The sequence below is a fragment of the Ranitomeya variabilis genome, chromosome 1 (assembly GCF_051348905.1).
Source record: "Ranitomeya variabilis isolate aRanVar5 chromosome 1, aRanVar5.hap1, whole genome shotgun sequence".
Classification (NCBI taxonomy): domain Eukaryota; kingdom Metazoa; phylum Chordata; class Amphibia; order Anura; family Dendrobatidae; genus Ranitomeya; species Ranitomeya variabilis.
The window spans coordinates 831521283-831537110 of NC_135232.1; the positions used below are offsets into that span (position 1 = coordinate 831521283).

The 15828-nt window shown below is 41.9% G+C and overlaps 1 protein-coding gene across 5 annotated transcripts in view; it reads right to left on the minus strand.

Moving 5' to 3' along the window:
• The window catches only part of SHROOM3 (shroom family member 3), a 241863-nt gene that overhangs the window by 105774 nt on the left and 120261 nt on the right, over positions 1–15828 (minus strand). The window contains exon 1 of one of the 5 annotated variants that reach the window (XM_077275740.1): positions 4314–4577. The exons of the other annotated variants lie outside the window; for them this stretch is intronic. The gene's annotated coding sequence lies outside the window, so the exon portion shown is untranslated. Of the gene's footprint in view, positions 1–4313; positions 4578–15828 lie in introns of those variants that run through there. 5 annotated transcript variants of the gene reach the window in all.

Genomic DNA, 15828 nt, shown 5'->3' on the forward strand with positions numbered 1-15828 from the left:
CGACATCCACAGATGGGGGTTGTGCTCACAGTCCAACACCATGCTGGATGCTTGGCATTTGGCACAGAACACCAGGATTGGCAAATTCACCACTGGCACCTGTGCTCTTCACAGATGAAAGCAGGTTCACACTGAGACATGTGACAGACGTGACAGAGTCTGGAGATGCCAGGCACGTGGAGGCCACACACACTATTGTGCATCATTTCCTTGTCTTAAGGCATTTCCACTGAAGTTGGATCAGCCTGTAACTTCATTTTCCACTTTGATTTTGAGCATCATTCCAACTACAGACCTCCTTGGGATATTAGTTGTGATTTATGTTGGTTTTAGGTTTTATTGTTCTCAACACTTTCCACTATGTAATGAATAAAGAATTACAACTGGAACATTTCATTCAGTGATATTTAGGATGTGGGATTTTAGGAACACTAAATTTATTTTTTTGAGCTGTGTATATCTATCCCATATCTATCTATCATATCTATCTGTCTGTCTATTATATACTAGATGGTGGCCCGATTCTAACGCATCGGATATTCTAGAATATGTATAGTAGTATATAGCACAGCCCACGCAGTATCTAACACAGCCCACATAGTCTATAGCACAGCCCATGCAGTATATAACACAGCCCACGTAGTATCTAACACAGCCCACGTAGTATATAGCAATGTGGGCACCATATCCCTGATAAAAAAAGAAGTAAAATAAAAAATAGTTATATACTCACCTTCTGGCGGCCCCCGGATACAGCCCAGGCGTTTAGCGATGCTCTTCGCGACGCTCCGGTCCCAAGAATGCATTGTGGCAATAACACATGATGATGTAGCGGTCTCGAAAGGCCGCTACGTCATCTCCGGTCATTGCCTTCTGGCGGCCCCCGGATCCAGCCCAGGCGTTTAGCGATGCTCTTCGCGACGCTCCGGTCCCAAGAATGCATTGTGGCAATAACACATGATGATGTAGCGGTCTCGAAAGGCCGCTACGTCATCTCCGGTCATTGCCGCAATGCATTCTTGGGACCAGAGCGTCGCGAGGAGCGGGAAAGGCGCCAGAAGGTGAGAATATAATGATTTTTTTTTTTTAATTATTATTTTTTACATTAGATCTTTTTACTATTGATGCTGCATAGGCAGCATCAATAGTAAAAAGTTGGTCACACAGGGTTAATAGCAGCGTTAACAGACTGCTAAACCGCCATGGGGGCACTTACTGGAGGGGAGTAGGGAGGGGGCACTGACTAGAGGGGAGTAGGGAAGGGCGAATTCGCGGCCAGACTGTGCCCATCGCTGATTGGTCGCAGCCGGCCGGCCGCGACTAATCAGCGATGCGGGATTTCTGTGACAGACAAACAGACGGAAGTGACCCTTAGACGATTATATAGATACTAGATGGTAGCCTGATTCTAACGCATCAGGTATTCTAGAATATGTATGTAGTTTATTTATGAAGATTTTAGAATAATACATTGAATACACAGGATTCGGCCGGCCGCGACCAATTAGCGAAGCGTGGTTCAATTCCCGCACCAATTCGCAGCCGGACTGCGCCGGCCATGTAGTATATAACAGCCCACATAGTAAATAGCACAGCCACGTAGTATATTGCACAGCCACACAGTACATAGCACAGCCCACGGAGTATATAGCACAGCCACGTAGTAAATAACACAGCCCACGGAGTATATATCACAGCCACGTAGTATATAGCACAGCCCACAGAGTGTATAACAGCCCACATAGCATATAACACTGCTCACGTAGTATATAACAGCCCACGCACGCAGTATATAACACAGCCCACGTAGTGTATAACACAGGCCACGTAGTGTATAACACAGCCCACGTAGTGTATAACACAGCCCACATAGTGTATAGCACAGGCCACATATTGTATAACACAGCCCACGTAGTACATTGCACAGCCCACATAGATTTCCATGACAGACAGAGGCCACGACCAATAAATATTCGTGACAGACAGAAGGATAGACAGAAAGACGGAAGTGACCCTTAGACAATTATATAGTAGATATAATATATAATAGCTATATATAGATAATCTATTTATCTACATATTTATCTATCATTTATCTATCACATATCTATCTATCCATCCCATATCTATCTATCTATCTATCTATCTATCTATCTATCTATCTATCTATCTATCTATCTATCTACACTGAAATGACCTTACTGCATTACATGTGTATAATGCTATCTACAATGACTGTTTCCATGCAGTTGGCCCGTCAATCAGCCTATCTTGTAGCATTTAGAACTAAGCAATGTCCTATACTTAAGAACACATCTGGCATTTCTCAGAGACAGCTTTATTGCACGTCAGTCAGCCCTAGTACAGCCATGAAGCCAGGTATGAGCACATACAAAGGTATGAGAAATATTTGATGTAATGACGCTCACCACTTTATAAGTGAAGCACCTTACAGACTTACAGATGTGGTCGAGCTGAGTTGGCACAAGTATTCACCATAACACAATGTCTTACTGTGGGCTTGCATAGTTCTGCGGGTAGACTTATTGCTTCATTTTGAGAGCTTGAGGCACTAACAATGGGCCCCTAGAGATCAGCCTGGCCATGTACATGAGATTTTGTTCTCCAAACACACCCCTGTTGTTGGAGCCCATAAGCATTGTCGTGGTCTGATCATGGGAAACTGAGATCGGAGAGGTTTAATTTTTACCTGTATAAATATTTGTGTACATAAGATAAGCGTCACTGCATATGCCGAATTTGGCAGCAGCTTATTTCCCTACCTCCAGAGAAGTAACCTTCCCATTCATTGGTGCCAAACAAGCACTTTTCTAGGAAAGCCATTTGGGCTGACGGCTATGAAGAATATGCTCATCTAGGTTACTTCTGTATGTATATACTGTTATATACGCTATACACCTCCATGTAGGTCTCATGTCTGACTGCACACAGCACTGTTTTTACAAGTTTCTACATATTTTACTTCATTTACGTGTATTAACGGAGAAATGCAATACTTGACTAGCAAGTTTCCAAACTTAAAAGACATATCTGCTAACACATACCATTTTGTAGATATGTCATCACATACACCTGCTCATAGGCAGGCATAGAAAGACATGGACGATGTAGATCTAGCTGTAACAACAACTACTGACAGTAAATTGTCATCATTCCGACAGTTATAAATAAAATGACAAAATGACAAGAATAAAATTAGTTAAAAAATGGATCGCACTCGGACCAATGTTATTTATTGGGGGCTGTGCAGATGAATGATTTTTTCATTGACCAAATCTGTGTATAAAAATAAAGGCAGCATGCATGATTTTACTCCAGAAATCGGATGAGACTCACACATTCAAGTCTATGGGTGTGAGAAAAAAAATCGGATGTCACACGAAGACACAGAAAAGCATCCCATATTTATGGGTACATTGCAGGTCTGTGAAATAGGAAACTGTAAATGGTCCTGTAAATTATTAAAATGATTAATAGATTCGGAGTAAAAAAAACAAAAAAAAAAGGGACTGGACGAGTGAGAAAAAAATTGTGCCACTTTTCTGGATGAAAATGGGAACAATTTTTTTTTTATACTGTTGTTTGACCCTAGCCTAAGACTGGACCTTTAAGTGGAAAAACAAAAATCACATTTATTAATAGTGTAATTAGCAAGTGGCAAGAGGCCTTGATTACAAATGTTTTATACTAGCTAGAAACAGCATGAAAAACTAAGCGTTACCAATATGTAAATCAATAGAATCAGCAACAACAGAAGCACAAGCAAAATTACAGTATAACAAAAGTATAAAGCAAACAACTAATAATAATAGTAATAATAATAGTAAATAACAATGTAATAATAATAGTAAATGTACCAACAACTAATAATAGTAAATGTAACAAAAACTAAACAGTAATAATAATATTCATAGAATGAACAACTAAATAACAATATAATAGTAGTAATAGTACGAACAACTAAATAACAATAGTAATCGTAGTAATAGAATCAACAACTATTATATATATTAATAATAATAGTAATTGTAGGACTAGTACCAACAACAAAATAATAATAATATTTATGCTAGAACCTAAATATCTAGTATGGGTTAATTTAGTCATTTTAGACTCATGATAAGGCCACCTATCTCGCTAGAAAACCATATTCCACATACTTGGCAGGGAAGAGTACCCATTAGTGTTATCTCAGTCAGCTTGCTTCCATGAAATATCTAGTCGTCAAGCTCATCCACTTTTTAATTAGGATCTATCGCTATCCATCATACATGCATTATCCATTTCCTTACCATTTTTACAGTGTCCCATGGGCTGGCAATGATTGTGGGAAAAGGCACTAGAGATGCAACCTCCAAGCTATAGCACAGCAGTGATTGTGGCGTATTCAACAGTAAAAATCCCCAAGCAGCTCTTTTTGTACAAAGCATATGAGAACCACAACCTCCGTTCCAATGTATCCTTCAACATGGACAAGCAGAAAGGACCCAACAAGAGCTCAGAACTTGTGTCTCTCCCAAGAACTTGTGGTGAAGACTTTCCCCTTCCTAGTTGAGACTGCGAGGCAGTAAAAGCCAGCACTTTGTCACAAGTGAATGATTTTCTCCTCCTCCCCCTCTCCTCCACATCACTCTTCCAGGACCAGGTAATCCCACAAGGAGGCTGGCCCTGATAGGCTGGGACTCAAGAGAAATCAATTTGCATCACAATGGAGATGAAGGCCCTTGTAACATTGGAAAATGGAATTTGGCACTGAAAAGTCAGGAGCTTCCCTCCCCCTTCTGCTGCTTATTGTAGGCATGATTTTCACCCAGAGTAATAGTTACAGGAGGAAAGGTGGCATTTTAAGGATAGAAGAAATACCGACCAGGGCATCTATTAGAATGTCCAGTCAGGGCCTACAAGAAGTCAGGAAGCAGCTGCCGGAGGTAAAAAGTTCATGAGGGGAAAATAAACAATTCACTTCTAAGTGTCTCTAAATGAAACAGATCACATTTCCTGGTATGTTTTCTATTGCAAATCAGCAAACTAAAAGCCCTAAAAAACAACAACATATGTGGAATCCGAGAAAATTCAACTATTGACTAAATAAGATCACAAAATTGTTAACAAAACTAGCACTCTTGGGTCATTTCTACAAGCAATCTCGGATTATTGGCTTGTGTGAAGACGCTGGCAATCACCTGCTGGGCGACACATATGCTGACGATAACGGGGACCTTCTACACACAGAGAATGATTGTATGAATGATCATTCTGTGTGCATTTTATTCAGGTCGACCTGTCTAAAATTGAATGTAACCGGTCAGCAGTCGTTTAACAGCCATGGTCAGCCAGTCTAAATGGGTCCTTACTAGATACAGTATATTATAGTTAAGCAATCACAATATTTACACTCCCCTATTATAAGAGTGTTTAACCCCTTTGTGACCAGGCCACATTTTTAAAATCTGACCAGTGTCACTTTATGTGGTAATAACTCTGGAACGCTTCAACATATCCCATTGATTTGGAGATTGTTTTTCGTGACACATTATACTTTATGATAATTAGCAATTTTCAAATTTTGAATGATTATCCCTTTAATCCAGATAGTCACACCATAGAAAAACATTAATAAATAACCTTTCCCTCATGTCTGCTTTACATCAGCACCATTTGTAAAATGTTTTTTTTATTTTGAGAGCATTTTAGGAGGTTTAAAAATGTAGCAGTAATTTTTAATTTTTTCCAAGGAAATTTACAAAATTATTTTTTTAGGGAATAACCAGGTTTTGAAGTGAATTTGGCGTTCCGATATATTGTCAACCGCCCAAAAGTGATGCCATTTTAAAAACAGCATCCCTTGACATATTGAAAACTGCTATCAGGTAGATTATTAACCCTTCAGGTGCTTTTCAGGAATTAATGCAAAGTGACATGACAGGAATGAAAAAGTGTATTTTTACCACCTAAATGTCTCGAACTTCTGAACAGGCCGCAGTAGCCGGCTGACTCTAAGGCCGTTATTTGGCTGTGAATTGCCATGGCAAACATCAGGACCACACAATCATGATCTCTGGGTGTCGGAGATAAACAGGAAGCCCCCACACTCTTAACCATTTATATGATGTAGTGACTATTGATAGCAGCATCTAAGGGGTTAAACAGATATGGACTGCCAACACTGATCATGGCTAATGCAACCAGTTATCAGCTATAGTGTATAGTTCCCCTGACAAAGCCATACAGGTTATGGCGATACGCGTTGGGTCTCTTTAGGGGCGCCCCACTCCTTGTTCCATCTTGCTTGGTCCCCCCTTCGGTTGGACGCTCCACTCGTCTCTGGCAAGTCTCATTCTTTATACTATGGGTGGTTACTACCATTTACAACTGACCACATTATTATTGTGGTTCAAATTTATTCATTTCAGGCTGGTCCTTTCTAGCCTTAACAGCATATATGCTACTGTTCCTTGGCTATCTTATACGCACTTGTAGCAATTTTGGGCAAGGTCTGGACATATATTCTATGTTTATCAGGTGACACTCATGTAGGAATTTCCTACCGGCGTATGCTATTACTTGCTCTGAGACCCCTTTTTTCCAGGGTCATTTTTTGGGGGTCCACCGTATTATCATATCCATATATTGTCTTGGGTGCATTGGATATATATACATGCTTATATGTGTGTTGTACTATCATATATTTATCTGCTGTGCATTTATTTGATTGATTTTTCGGCATCCTATATATGTCTATAAGATCTATGGTGGGGTGTCCATGAGTGGGGTTCTGGGATGGTTTTACTTATGTTTTATATTCTTTGTTATTGTGTGCCAAATAAAGCTTGTTATTATTTCATTTGACTTTTTGAACGCAAGATTGGCTGGAATCAATGGTGGCACCATGTCGTTTGGGACCCCCTGATGTGCCTAAACAGTGGAAACCCCTCAATTCTAACTCAAACACTAACCCCAACACACCCCTAACCCTAATCCCAAACCTAACCATAACCCTAACCACAACTCTAACCCCAACACACCCCTAGCCCAACCCTAACCATAACCCTAACCACAAGCCTAACCCTAACCCCAACACACCGCTAACCCTAATCTTATCCCTAATTCCAACCCCAACCCTAATCCCAACCCTAACTCTAATTCCAACCCTAACTCTCAGGCTATGTGCCCACGTTGCGGATTCGTGTGCGGATTTTTCCGCACCATTTTTGAAAAATCCGCAGCCAAATCCGCACCGTGTGCACATACACTAATTCCAACCCTAATTGTAACCCTAATTCTAACCCTAGTTCTAATCCTAACCCTAATTCTAACCCTAATCCTAGTTCTAACACTAATTCTAACCCTAACCCTATTTCTAACCCCAACCCTAGTTCTAACCCTAATTCTAACCCTAGTTCTAACCCTAACCCTAGTTCTAACCCTAACCCTAGTGGAAAAATAAGGATAAATATATTTTCTTTATTTTATGATGTTCCCTACCTTTGGGGGTGATAAAAGGGGGGCTATTTACTAATTTTTTTATTTTTATCACTGTGATAGAACCTATCACAGTGATCAAAATGAATGAACGAATCTGCCGGCCGGCAGATTCGGCTGGCGTACTGCGCATGCCCCCGCCATTTTGGAAGATGGCGGTGCCATCCTAGATGCCGGACGGACACTGGGAAGGACCCCAGGACTCCGGAGGTATGGGGGGGTGGGATCGGACAGCAGGGGGGCGCCGGACAGGACGGAGGGGAGAGGAAGGCAGCGAAGGGCAGCGGAGGACATAACGGAGGGGAGGAAAGACTGACGGCGGCGGCAGATCGCCGCTGTCAGTCGGTGGTGAGTGCAGATCGGGATCTCCAGCCATGGCCGATGATATTGCAGCATCGGCCATGGCTGGATTGTAATATTTCACCAAGTTTCATTGGTGAAATATTACAAATTGCTCTGATTGGCTGTTTCACTTTCAACAGCCAATTAGAGCGACCGTAGCCACGGGGGGGGGGGGGGGGGCAAAGCCACCCCCCCGGGCTGAAGTACCACTCCCCTTGTCCCTGCAGGTAGGGTGAAATTGGAGTTAACCCTTTCACCCGATCTGCAGGGACGCAATCCCTCCATGACGCCATATAGGTGTCACAGGTCGGATTGGCCCTGACTTTCATGATGCCTACATGGCGTCACAGGTCGGGAAGGGGTTAAAGGAAGTCTGTCAGTTGGATCAACCCTTCTTAGTCTTCTGCCAATGCGAGATCTGTAATGACTGACTCTGCTCTCCTGATCTTCAAGTCTTACACTGCAGTTGCAGCATTTCAGAGTCAAACATACCTGGTTGAGATGATACTGCCACTCCCTGATACATGCTGCCTGTGGATTGGGCATATATCAGCTTTCAAGTTCATTTTAATATGTAAATGAGCTATTAAGATCTATGGGCCAGACACAGATCTCCCAGAGAATCTTCCTCCAGAGATTATTTTTAATAAAAGCGGGCATTAACAGTGTGACATATGAAGATATGGGGAGCAAACTGTCAGTCATTACATGTCTTGCACTGGCAGACGGCTTAGGAGGGGTGATCCTACTGACTGATTCTCTTTCAGATGGCCATACACATTAGAAAACTGTTCACCAAATGAGTGGACTTCTATTCCTACAAACTCCACATACACATGCACCCTCAGTTCAGCTGAATCTGCAAATGTTATTAATATGTAAATGAACTGTTTAGATCTATGGTCTGGTCACATCTGCATGAGGATTTGCCTTCAGAGCTTATTTTTAGCGTCTATCAAAGTTCATGTAGCTAACATAGTACAGGAGAACTGAACGTTGAACTCATTACAACCATGCTTGTAGCAGCAGCTCTCAGACCTCTACAATGTTGTCACACTGTCCACCTGTCAGATGGAAGCTGAAGCAAGGGGTAAGCCAACAGATGTGTTCAGTGCTGTACTGTGTCAGTTATAATCACACACAGCTCTGCATTCATATTAGGAGAGAAGACTGTCAGTCATTATCTCACAGATATCAAGATATCATTTTATTCAATTTTCTATGACCTGCATGCCCATATAGATGGCTTAGGAGGGTTAATCCTATTGATAGATGCCCTTTAAGATTCTCATACATCTCAGATCGACTAACCGCTACATCTTTTGGGCAATCTTTCATGAGTTCCCTTTCAAACCATCCAATCCTTACCTTTCCTGGCGTCATCTGCCAGGGGAGAGTCAGGAGTTTCCCATACACAAAAGATAGTTGATCACATCAAAATCAGTAGGTTTGGACACCTTTAATCTAATATGCAAGCCTTCAGCCTTCACCAATGCTTCAACAAATAGAAGTTATTATCAGAAAACGACCTATTGTTTAAATCATTTTTTTCTGTTAAATGTATTATTTTAAAATATTTTTGTAGCTCTGTTTTTTTCCCACATTACAATCTCTATTAAAAATAAATAGAAATTTAGTCATTTTCACCCAGGCCACTGGTTTTTTTTTTAGACTCTAAATTCCTGTTGTTTTAGGAAACAACACATGTACAGTACATTAATCACAATAAACAGATTTTGTATTTAAGCATCTAATGAGCCTGTGGAAAGGTCATTGTGAAAGGAGAGGGAGAAGGGTCAGCTGTGACACTGCCTAGCCTTAAGGTACCTTCACACTAAAAGATATCGCTAGCGATCCGTGACGTTGCAGCGTCCTGGCTAGCGATATCGTTGTGTTTGACAGGCAGCAGCGATCAGGATCCTGCTGTGCCATCGTTGGTCGGAGCAGAAAGGCCAGAACTTTATTTTGTCGCTGGATCTCCCGTAGACATCGCTGAATCGGCGTGTGACACCGATCCAGCGATGTCTTCACTGGTAACCAGGGTAAACATCGGGTTACTAAGCGCAGGGCCACGCTTAGTAACCCGATGTTTACCCTGGGTACCAGCGTAAACGTAAAAAAACCAAACACTACATACTTACATTCCGGTGTCTGTCCCCCGGCGCTGTGCTTCTCTGCACTGTGTAAGCGCCGGCCAGAAAGCACAGCGGTGACGTCACCGCTGTAATCTGCTTTCCGGCTGGCCGGCGCTTACACAGTGCAGGGAAGCGGACGCCGGGGGACGCGAATGTAAGTATGTAGTGTTTGTTTTTTTACATTTACACTGGTAACCAGGGTAAACATCGGGTTACTAAGCGCGGCCCTGCGCTTAGTAACCCGATGTTTACCCTGGTTACCCGGGGACTTCGGCATCGTTGGTCACTGGAGAGCTGTCTGTGTGACAGCTCTCCAGCGACCACACAGCGACGCTGCAGCGATCGGCATCGTTGTCGATATCGCTGCAGCGTCGCTTAATGTGACGGTACCTTTAGTGGCTTATGTTATCAGCTGCGTATAGAGGTGTTACCTGTCATTGTAACTCTGCCTAATAATATGGAGCCTTGCTGAAAACTCTTTCAGAAAGGACAGTCATACGAGTTAAAATAGCCCCAGTGGCCAGTGTAGAATTTAAAAGATTATTATTATTTTTTTAAATAAAGATAGGGACAGGAAAAAAGCAACATTGATGACATTTTTTTTTTTTGAAAATGTAACACAAAACACATGTAACACAAAAACTTTGATCAAACAATAAATCCTTTTATATAATGAGTCATTTTACATAAGAAGGTATTCTAATCTCAGATGATATGGTTGTGGACATTGACCTTCAACGTGATTAGACACCACTGTATGTACAGTATCTGTTGGTAAAAAGCTTTTTGGATACTACAAATGAAAACTTGGAAATCTTTGTCTGTTTGGCTAAAGAAATACAGTAATTCAAACAATAATACTAAGTATAGACATTTCATGACAACTCATACGTACTGGGCTATCATTACCTAAGAATCCCTGTTTTGGGGCAATAATGCAGTAACATTATACAAACTGTGCTGGGCCTTTTCCTAGGAACATTATGTATAGTAAAGCATATTTTGAGAATGTACATGTTAATAGGAAAGTCTATTTGTCACCCTACCAGTTTTTTTCAACTATACTTCTAGGCCTTCAGGGTTAGCGCCAGTAAATGCCATTGACATAGTTAAGGAAGTCATACATTGCGAACTCAAAGGACAAGTCACAACAATTTAAAAGGATTTAGTGTCACATCAGGATAAGTACTTCAGGGTAAGAAAGAAGCTCTAGGCAGCCCATGAGAAGCTCCTAGGACTCCCAAACCCTAATACAACCGCTTCAATGTCTATTACTACTCTTCCTCATACATCTCGTTAATGCCCATTTGGATTTGTCACAGCCACATCCACTGAAGAGATGGGTGCTGGCAAATACCCCATTAGATTGCTTGTATGATTCAGAGTGATAATTCAGCAACCTTGAACAAAAAGCCTAGACAACAGCAGAAAGAGTGATGTCAGCTTCTGGGCTTCTCCAGTTATGGCCAAAAGGAAATGTCCTATCGGTAAATTATGTCATTGACTCTCCTGTCTGTAGAGCTGCCAGCCTATGTAAATTGATTTTACAGGAGTTGGCAATGTGTTAGTAAATCCAAACTCAACAATAACCTAATAATGAATGAAATAAGGAATATTTTTACTTTGCTGTGTCAACATATTAGTTAATCAATGTCACACCTCATTATGTAGCTAGATAATTAATATGATAGAATATAATGGAATTGGAATTTGCAATTACAATTTATACATAAAATAGTAAAAAATAGTCATGTTTAAATCCATGTAGTGCAATGAAATGGATTTGTATACCCATAATGCATAAAAAATAATATTATGTGAGCGTAACCACTATAAGAATCAAGGCCAGACTAATACCGTCACTTCCTATATATCAAATATAAATTGAATTTTATGATTAAACAAAATAATCTTTATTACAAAAATCATACAGTGAGAGACAAACAAGCCCCTAAAAACAGTTAGGGTAGTGTAGTTCAGACAAGATATAACTGGCATGTACAAATATGTTATAAATTATTACATCCAATATATCTAATAGACCAATACATAACCGTGTTAGAATATCTATACGGCAAAGGAGTAGGTAAAAAGAGCAAAAAAGATATAATTATGCTGCTGGGTATAAGTTACCTGCACTAAGTCAGTAACTAAAAAAACCCTGTAAAGCAGCAAGCAAAAGAATGTTAACAGATATAGCTCAGAGATACAGACCATGTGCCATAATAGTAATTGGAACCACAGTGCCCTGCACCCCAACACGCATTTCGTGTGTAGCTTCATCAGGGGGTGAGCAATTAATTTTAGGATGTAAAGTGAGGATCGTATACCAGGGGTGGGCAATTAATTTTCCAGGGGTGCCACTTGAGAAACCTTGACTGGTGTGGAGGGCCGAACCAATAGGCTGAAATTAATTATGCTTAAAAATAACATATTAACTACAATTATAGTTATTATTTCATATTTATATTATCACTTAATATTGAGCGGAATTAAGCTTTCTGGCATCCCCCTATATACTGTACAGCATGTGCCCCCACACAGCCACCATCTATACAGCCTAATCGCCCACACAACTTCCTTATATACAGCATGGGCTCCACACAATCATACAGTATGGGTCCCTATATTCAGGATGAGCCCCCACATAGCTTCCTATGTACAGCAAGAACACCCACATAGCCTTCTAAATACTGTATTAGCCCCCACATAGCCTCCTGTATACAGTATGGGCCCCCATATAGCCTCTTATATACAGCACTAGATGGTGGCCCGATTCTAACGCATCGGGTGTTCTAGAATATGTATGTATGCATGTATATAGCAGCCACATAGTATATAGCACAGGCCACGTAGTATATAGGAGCCATGTAGTATATAGCAGACAAATACTACGTGGCCTGTGCTATATACTATGTGGCTGCTATATACATACATACATATTGTAGAATACCCGATGCGTTAATACAGGCCACGCAGTATATAACAGTGGTCACGCAGTATATAACACAGCCCAAACAGTATATAACACAGCCCACGTACTATGTATCACAGCCCACGCAGTACATAGCAGCCATGCAGTATATAACACAGGAGACGTAGTATATAACACAGGCCACGCAGTATATAACACAGGGCACGTAGTATATAGCACAGCCCACACAGTATATCACACAGCCCACGCAGTATATAACACTGCCCATGTAGTATATAGCAGCCACGCGGTATATAACCCATCCCACGCAATATTTAGCAGTGTGGGCACCATATCCCTGTTAAAAAAAAATAATTAAAATAAAAAATAGTTATATACTCACCCGCCGGGATCCAGTGAAGCTCTGGCGATGCGCGCGCAGCTGCCGCCATCTTCCGTTCCCAGGATGCATTGCGAAATTACCCAGATGACTTAGCGGTCTCGCGAGACCGCCAAGTCTTCTGGGTAATTTCACAATGCATCTCTGGGAACGGCAGATGGCGGCCGGCGCGAGTGCATCGTCGACGGAAGGTGAGAATAGCAGGTTTTTTGTTTTTTTATTATTTTTAACATTACATCTTTTTACTATTGATGCTGCATAGGCAGCATCAATAGTAAAAAGTTGGGAACACACAGGGTTAATAGCAGTGGTAACGGAGTGCGTTACACCATGGCATAACGCGGCCCGTTACCGCTGGCATTAACCCTGTGTGAGCGCTGGCTGCGGGGAGTATGGAGCGGGCCCCGGGCACTGACTGTAGGGGAGTAGGGAGGGACTAATCGGACTGTGCCAATCGCTGATTGGTCGCGGCAGCCATGACAGGCAGCTGGCGAGACCAATCAGCGACGCGGGATTTCCGTGACGAAAGTTGACGACAGAAAGACGTAAGTACCCCTTAGACAATTATATATATAGATGAGCCTCTACATAGCCTCCAACATACAGCATGAGCCCCCGCACAGTCCCCTATATTCAGTATAAGACCTCACATAGCCTCATATATACAACATGAGCTCCACACAATCATACAGTATGAGCCCCGACACAGCCTCCCTATATTCAGGATGAGCCCCCAAATAGCTTCCTATGTACAGCAAGAACACTCACATAGCCTTCTAAATACTGTATTAGCCCCCACATAGCCTCCTGTATACAGTATGGGCCCCATATAGCCTCTTATATACAGCATGAGCCTCTACATAGCCTTCAATATACAGCATGAGCCCCCACATAGTCTCCTATTTTCAGTATAAGACCTCACATAGCCTCCAATATACAGCATTAGCCCCCACACAGTCCCCTATAATCAGTATGAGCCCACACATAGCCTCCTATATACAGTATGGGCCCCTATATAGCCTCTAATATACAGCATGAGCCCCTATATAGCCTCCTGTCATGATTCCCCAATGGCATGGGAACATCAGAAACACCAAAATAACAGACTAGCTCTCGGGTGATGGAAACTCAAGCTGACCGTGACCTAAATCTACCACACATCTAACAGTAGCCAGGAAGCATTCCTACGGCTGCCTAGATGCCATGCGCCAGCCGGAGAACTAACTACGCCTGGAAGAGGAAGGAACAGACCTGGCTTACCTCCAGAGAAATTCCCCAAAGATGATAGTAGCCCCTACGTATATTAACGGTGAGTTCAGAGGAAAAGACATACACAGTATGAAGGTAGATTTAGCAAAGCGAGGTCCACTTCCTAGATAGAGGAAGGATACAAAAGAGGACTTCACGGTCAGCTGAAAAACCCTTTCAAAAAACCCATCCTGAAATTACTTTAAGACTCCTGTGTCAACTCATGACACAGGAGTGGCAATTTCAGTCCACAAGAGCTTCCAGTAACAGGAAATGACAAAACTGTAAACTGGACAAGAAAAACAAAACAATAAGGACAAGAGTCCACTTAGCTGATCAGCAGACTAGTAGCAGGAACATGCAACTGAATGACTCAGGTTACAATGATGACCGGCAAGGAAGTGACTGGAGAGCAAGGCTAAATAGGGAACTCCCAAAACTGATGGAAGCAGGTGAGCTGAGGCAGAAAAGCACACACAAGTCTCCAGTACCACCAGCCACCACCAGGGGAGCCAAAAAGCGGATCACAACAGCCTCCTAAATATAGCATGAACCCCCACATAGCCCATTATATACAGTATGAACCCCACATAGCCTCCAATATACAGTATAAGCCCCCATATAGCCCCTATATACAGTGTGAGCCCCAACATAGAATTCTACATACTGCATGAGCCCCCATATAGCCACTTATGTACAGTATGATCTTTCACATAGCCTCCAATATATAGTATGAGCCCCAAACAGCCCCTGTATTCATTATGAGCCCCCATATAGCCTCCTATATACACTATGAGCACCCAAATGCCCTCTATATACATTATAAGCCCCACCACAGCCTCCTATACACAGCATCAGCCCAGACATATTCTAAATACAGCATGAGCCCCCACATAGTCTCCAATATACAGTATGAGCCCCCACACAGCTCTCTATATTCAGTATGAGCCCCACATGGCCTCTTATATCCAATGTGAGCTTCCACATAGCCTCCAATATACAATATGAGCCCCATATAGCCCCTATATACAGTGTGAGCCCCCATATAGCCTCTTAAGTACAGAATGAACCCCACATAGTCCCTTATATACAGTATTAACCCCAAATAGCTTTTAATATACAATATGAGCCCCACCACAACCCCTATATTCAATTTGAGCCCCATTTAGCCTCCTATTTACAGAATGAGCCCCTAAAAAAGCCCATTTATTCAGTAAGAGCCCCCACAGTCTCCTATATACAGTATAAGCCCCCATAGCCTCCATTATATAACATCAGCCCCCACA